The sequence below is a fragment of the Bombina bombina genome, chromosome 7, assembly GCF_027579735.1.
Source record: "Bombina bombina isolate aBomBom1 chromosome 7, aBomBom1.pri, whole genome shotgun sequence".
In the NCBI taxonomy this organism is placed as follows: Eukaryota; Metazoa; Chordata; class Amphibia; order Anura; family Bombinatoridae; genus Bombina; species Bombina bombina.
The window spans coordinates 568,619,744-568,627,604 of record NC_069505.1 but is presented as its reverse complement, the minus strand read 5'-3'; positions in this window follow the sequence as shown (position 1 = coordinate 568,627,604).

Sequence of the window (7,861 nt, the reverse complement as noted above, 5' to 3'; positions counted from 1 at the left end):
TCATAACCACCACAAAAAAGGGTGGGCCTCATGGACTCTTGCTAATATGAAAGAAATGAATTTATCAGGTAAGTTCTTACATAAATTATGTTTTCTTTAATGTAATTAGCAAGAGTCCATGAGCTAGTGACGTATGGGATAATGAATACCCAAGATGTGGATCTTCCACGCAAGAGTCACTAGAGAGGGAGGGATAAAATAAAGACAGCCAATTCCGCTGAAAATAATCCACACCCAAAATAAAGTTTAAATCTTATAATGAAAAAAACTGAAATTATAAGCAGAAGAATCAAACTGAAACAGCTGCCTGAAGTACTTTTCTACCAAAAACTGCTTCAGAAGAAGAAAACACATCAAAATGGTAGAATTTAGTAAAAGTATGCAAAGAAGACCAAGTTGCTGCTTTGCAAATCTGATCAACCGAAGCTTCATTCCTAAACGCCCAGGAAGTAGAAACTGACCTAGTAGAATGAGCTGTAATCCTTTGAGGCGGAGTTTTACCCGACTCGACATAAGCATGATGAATTAAAGATTTCAACCAAGATGCCAAAGAAATGGCAGAGGCCTTCTGACCTTTCCTAGAACCGGAAAAGATAACAAATAGACTAGAAGTCTTTCGGAAACTCTTAGTAGCTTCAACATAATATTTCAAAGCTCTAACTACATCCAAAGAATGCAATGATCTCTCCTTAGAATTCTTAGGATTAGGACACAATGAAGGAACCACAATTTCTCTACTAATGTTGTTAGAATTCACAACCTTAGGTAAAAATTTAAAAGAAGTTCGCAACACCGCCTTATCCTGATGAAAAATCAGAAAAGGAGACTCACAAGAAAGAGCAGATAATTCAGAAACTCTTCTAGCAGAAGAGATGGCAAAAAGAAACAAAACTTTCCAAGAAAGTAATTTAATGTCTAGTGAATGCATAGGTTCAAACGGAGGAGCTTGAAGAGCCCCCAGAACCAAATTCAAACTCCAAGGAGGAGAAATTGACTTAATGATAGGTTTTATACGAACCAAAGCTTGTACAAAACAATGAATATCAGGCAGATTAGCAATCTTTCTGTGAAAAAGAACAGAAAGAGCAGAGATTTGTCCTTTCAAGGAACTTGCAGACAAACCTTTATCCAAACCATCCTGAAGAAACTGTAAAATTCTCGGAATTCTAAAAGAATGCCAGGAGAAATGATGAGAAAGACACCAAGAAATGTAAGTCTTCCAGACTCTATAATATATCTTCCTAGATACAGATTTACGAACCTGTAACATAGTATTAATCACAGAGTCAGAGAAACCTCTTTGACTAAGAATCAAGCGTTCAATCTCCATACCTTCAAATTTAAGGATTTGAGATCCTGATGGAAAAAAGGACCTTGTGATAGAAGGTCTGGTCTTAAAGAAGAGTCCACGGTTGACAAGTGGCCATCCGGACAAGATCCGCATACCAAAACCTGTGAGGCCATGCTGGAGCCACCAGCAGAACAAACGAGCATTCCTTCAGAATCTTGGAAATTACTCTTGGAAGAAGAACTAGAGGCGGAAAGATATAGGCAGGATGATACTTCCAAGGAAGTGACAATGCATCCACTGCTTCCGCCTGAGGATCCCTGGATCTGGACAGATACCTGGGAAGTTTCTTGTTTAGATGAGAAGCCATCAGATCTATTTCTGGAAGCCCCCACATTTGAACAATCTGAAGAAAAACCTCTGGGTGAAGAGACCCTTCGCCCGGATGTAATGTTTGTCGACTGAGATAATCCGCTTCCCAATTGTCTATACCTGGTATATGAACCGCAGAAATTAGACAGGAGCTGGATTCCGCCCAAACCAGTATTCGAGATACTTCTTTCATAGCCAGAGGACTGTGAGTCCCTCCTTGATGATTGATATATGCCACAGTTGTGACATTGTCTGTCTGAAAACAAATGAACGATTCTCTCTTTAGAAGAGGCCATGACTGAAGAGCTCTGAAAATTGCACGGAGTTCCAAAATATTGATCTGTAATCTCACCTCCTGAGATTCCCAAACCCCTTGTGCTGTCAGAGACCCCCAAACAGCTCCCCAACCTGTCAGACTTGCATCTGTTGAAATCACAGTCCAGGTTGGAAGAACAAAAGAAGCCCCCTGAACTAAACGATGGTGATCTGTCCACCACGTCAGAGAGTGTCGTACAATCGGTTTTAAAGATATCAATTGAGATATCTTTGTGTAATCCCTGCACCACTGGTTCAGCATACAAATCAGAAGAGGTCGCATGTGAAAACGAGCAAAGGGGATCGCGTCCGATGCAGCAGTCATAAGACCTAGAATTTCCATGCATAAAGCTACCGAAGGGAATGATTGAGACTGAAGGTTTCGACAAGCTGAAACCAATTTCAGACGTCTCTTGTCTGTCAGAGACAGAGTCATGGACACTGAATCTATCTGGAAACCTAAAAAGGTTACCCTTGTCTGAGGAATCAATGAACTTTTTGGTAAATTGATCCTCCAACCATGATCTTGAAGAAACAATACAAGTCGATTCGTATGAGATTCTGCTAAATGTGAAGACTGAGCAAGTACCAAGATATCGTCCAAATAAGGAAATACCACAATACCCTGTTCTCTGATTACAGACAGAAGGGCACCGAGAACCTTTGTAAAAATCTTTGGAGCTGTTGCTAGGCCAAACGGCAGAGCCACAAACTGGTAATGCTTGTCTAGGAAAGAGAATCTCAGAAACTGAAAGTGATCTGGATGAATCGGAATATGCAGATATGCATCCTGTAAATTGATTGTGGACATATAATGCCCTTGCTGAACAAAAGGCAGGATAGTCCTTATAGTTACCATTTTGAATGTTGGTATCCTTACATAACGATTCAATATTTTTAAATCCAGAACTGGTCTGAAGGAATTCTCCTTCTTTGGTACAATGAAGAGATTTGAGTAAAACCCCAGCCCCTGTTCCAGAACTGGAACTGGCATAATTACTCCAGCCAACTCTAGATCTGAAACACATTTCAGAAATGCTTGAGCCTTCGCTGGATTTACTGGGACACGGGAAAGAAAAAATCTTCTTGCAGGAGGCCTTATCTTGAAGCCAATTCTGTACCCTTCTGAAACAATGTTCTGAATCCAAAGATTGTGAATTGAATTGATCCAAATTTTTTTGAAAAATCGTAATCTGCCCCCTACCAGCTGGGCTGGAACGAGGGCCGCACCTTCATGTGGACTTGGGAGCTGGCTTTGGTTTTCTAACAGGTTTGGATTTATTCCAGACTGGAGATGGTTTCCAAACTGATACCGCTCCTGTGGGTGAAGGATCAGGCTTTTGTTCCTTATTGTGACGAAAGGAACGAAAACGATTATTAGACCTAAATTTACATTTAGATTTTTTATCCTGTGGTTACAAAGTTCCTTTCCCTCCAGTAACAGTTGAGATAATAGAATCCAACTGTGAACCAAATAATTTATTACCCTGGAAAGAAAGGGAAAGCAAAGTTGACTTAGAAGACATATCAGCATTCCAAGTTTTAAGCCATAAAGCTCTTCTAGCTAAAATAGCTAGAGACATATACCTTACATCAACCCTAATGATATCAAAGATGGCATCACAAATAAAATTATTAGCATGTTGAAGAAGATTAACAATGCTATGAGAATTATGATCTGTAACTTGTTGCGCTAAAGCTTCTAGCCAAAAAGTTGAAGCTGCAGCAACATCCGCTAAAGATATAGCAGGTCTAAGAAGATTACCTGAACATAAGTAAGCTTTTCTTAGAAAGGATTCAATTTTCCTATCTAAAGGATCCTTAAAGGAAGTACTATCTGCCGTAGGAATAGTAGTACATTTAGCAAGAGTAGAGATAGCCCCATCAACCTTAGGGATTTTGTCCCAAAACTCTAATCTGTCAGATGGCACAGGATATAATTGCTTAAAACGTTTAGAAGGAGTAAATGAATTACCCAAATTATTCCATTCCCTGGAGATTACTTCAGAAATAGCATCAGGGACAGGAAAAACTTCTGGAATAACTACAGGAGATTTAAAAACCTTATTTAAACGTTTAGATTTAGTATCAAGAGGACCAGAATCCTCTATTTCTAATGCAATTAAAACTTCTTTAAGTAAAGAACGAATAAATTCCATTTTGAACAAATATGAAGATTTATCAGCATCAACCTCTGAAACAGAATCCTCTGAACCAGAGGAATCATCATCAGAATCAGAATGATGATGTTCATTTAAAAATTCATCTGAAAAATGAGAAGTTTTAAAAGACCTTTTACGTTTACTAGAAGGAGGAATAACAGACATAGCCTTCTTAATGGATTTAGAAACAAAATCTCTTATGTTAACAGGAACACTCTGAGTATTAGATGTTGATGGAACAGCAACAGGTAATGTAACATTACTAATGGAAATTTTATCTGCATTAACAAGTTTGTCATGACATTCATTACAAACAACAGCTGGAGGAACAGATACCACAAGTTTACAGCAAATACACTTAACTTTGGTAGATCCAGCATCAGGCAGTGACTTTCCAGAAGTATCTTCTGACTCAGGGTCAATCTGGGACATCTTGCAATATGTAATAGAAAAAACAACATATAAAGCAAAATTGATCAAATTCCTTAAATGACAGTTTCAGGAATGTGAAAAAATGCCAGTGAACAAGCTTCTAGCAACCAGAAGCAATATACAATGAGACTTAAATAATGTGGAGACGGGGGGGCGGAGCCAACTGCCAAGCTGACCGGTCGCATACAGCAAGAGCTCCGGCTCTTAATGACATTATAGAGGGACTATTGCCAACTTTTAGAGGACCCAAGGTGTCTATCAGGGTCTTCTACAAGCTCACTTTAGAAGCCAATTGATGGCTGGGGCTAGGAAGTGAGAGAGTGGATCTTTATATTAAACTACATACTTTGAGCCCGCCACGAGGCCGCAGAGCTCTGTTACAACTGTCACAGGTTTACTTATAACTTGGTGTCTGGATTGTTGTTAAAATAATCTCTCTCATAAAACCGAAAGCACATGCTCAAAGAAAAAGAAAATGACATTTACGATCAAAGAGGAAAACTTTTACACTGCGGTGCAGACCATGCTGGTAAATCTAACATGGCGGATGGAGGAGAACTTCAAGGAGCTTTTTACGGATGACGAATTTACACCATTGGTTGAGAACTTCCTGACGCCTGAGCGGACACCGGGGACGGCAATCACTTTACCTGTAATGGGAGCAAATCATAGTGCTCATATCCCAGTCGAGACCCAGCAGCGCGGGGCTGACTGCCCAGAATATACAGGAACTCAGGAGCTTCTAGACGAGAAGATTTACCGTAACCGCGACTTGATTATCTTACCTGACGGTGCTGATCCCATGCTGTCACAGAAGGAGTTCCCCGAGATCTTTCAAACAGCAGCTCATACTTACTTGACCAGGCTGGAAATGATGAAGCTGACCCAGCACTTGTATGTTTTGCCTGTGGAATCGGGTGATATAATAATAAGCCTACACAGCACACATAGGTAAACTGAGTTATCTAGCAGCGATGTAGGCTAAGGGATCAGGTACTTTGGCAAGACAGCATCTTTCAAGACTGATTAGTACCGTTCAGTAATTGTCATATGCTCTATTCCAGAGAAAAGTTTGTTTAAAAAGTTCATAATATGTTAGACCCTATAATGTGTTTATTATGCATAATGTTGACCCTATAGTCTGATGTCCCCAGACCTATGACTAGGAGTGTCTTATCCCTCACATAAGGAAAGGCCTTGCAGCTTTACGGAGCTTTTATATGAGGGCCCTTGCAGAGACCGAGGCAACCCTTTCTCATTATAGTGTTAAATGTGATTATATGCTTGTGTAAAAATTATGCTTACGAAAATGCCAGCAGGACTAATCCTTTTTGTTGTGTCTTCATTATATGTGTACTGGCTGGAAGATCTCTGTCTAAATGGTTGACTTTTGTAACGCATGTGGAGTATTTAAGAGTATCTAAATTATTACTTCTGCATAGCTATTACCAGATTAGACTGCAGGTTACGTTTACATGTAGCACATTGATATAGTAGGGGGCACATTAGAGCCTTTAAAATATAGTTATAAGATATAGGTAGATTCATGGTCAAATACGTCTCTCAGCGAATTTTATAGTGTGGGCTGAACAGAGTTAATATTTCTTTTACAATCGAATTACATATGCTGTCCCTAGGAGTTAATGGTTTATATTCTGTAGATATAATTAGTGTGCTAGCTTACTATCTCCTACTTACTCATGACAATGTTGGTATGCACACACGAAGCGAACTCTCTGGAAGCTATGCTCTTATATGTCATCAAGCTGCAGTATTCAAGTCTTTGACTTATATAGCGTTGTCTTTTGTGCCCTTTATATATCTTATAGACTATTAGACATGATCATGATCCCCGCAATATAACACTCTGATGGAACCCCTGATGTAGCAGCTATCAGGATGACTTAATAATACCTTTGACGATAATCTCCAATAGAGGAGGTGCTACTAGTGAAAACTAACTGCTTTCCAGATGCCCATAATGGCTTATAGAAAAGAAAAAAGAAAAAAATCTCATTTCTGCTGCATTACTGCTGTTCTCTCAACTGCTATTGTTTGGAATTTTTACATGGCTTTTCAAGATATTTAGGCTATTTCTCAGCTCCACTGATTATTGTTAATGATGATATGGTTAACATATCAGAGGTGGTGATTCATTGTGTGCATGTGGTCTCAATTTCACCCTGCTCTCATGCTATCTCTTACTTTCAGTGTATGAAATACCGATATTGACAACTATTCAACGCTAACCTATAAAAGTATAAACTTATCTCAAATATTGTCAGGTATTGAGAATGAATGTTACTGATCCTTCTGGGCTTGTCCCACTTCTGGCTTGCGAAAGTTTTAATATGGTATGTTCATTTTTGGCTAACTTAGTCTGCATTGTGTACCTAGTTCAACATTGGTCATAAAAAAAAAGTTAAATGTCTGAGGAACTTGTTCTTAATTTTAACTCTTAGACTAGCTCTTGTACAGGGAACATATGTTCACACCTAGTATCTAATAACCACGCAAGCCAGATTTACTATTTTCTTAAATGTTTTATGATTCAGGTTTAATGTTTTGTATGTAAGGGGTACTACTAGATCTAGCTTAATTTCCTAATAATTGGAAGCCCTATTAGTTTTACTGGCTACTTCATGATTTACTTACACGTTCTTACGCATTTATGGGCACATATAGATTAGCATTCTTTGCCTTTACACCCTTTAAAATGTTAGTTATTGTACTTTATATACACATTTCATGCTTATATGGTGGCCTGAAGTCCAGATAACCCTGGTATTGTACTTTGTGACAGTAATTGTCTAGATGGTTAGTATTAGAACATAGGTTACACTGTTATAATTTCAACGTCTGAGTCTCCCTGAATGAATCAACAGAGTGGCCTTTGGCCCCCATCTAGCTGCTCCATTTTGTATTAAGATGTCACTCCACCCCACTATCTACTCCTAAGTAGACTAACCTTCCAAGGCATATCTAATTTGGCTTTTTAGTAACCCAGCTACCAGACTTACGGTCTTTATGATCGAGCACTTCTAAGCCCACGCCAAGTACCCTATGTTACTTACATTTATATATGGCTCCGTCCCCCCACCCCTGTCCCTATGCGTATAGCGGTGCTTACCCGCTGAATATCCCCCTCCCCCCTATATATCTCAGCCCAAGAGTGGCTGATACCATATGTTAACTCTCCACAGGCTGATATTTTGGTCTTAGGTAAAATATTATTAAAATGTGGAGTTCACACGCTGACAATATAATATAAAAGGAAGTTCTATTCTATCTC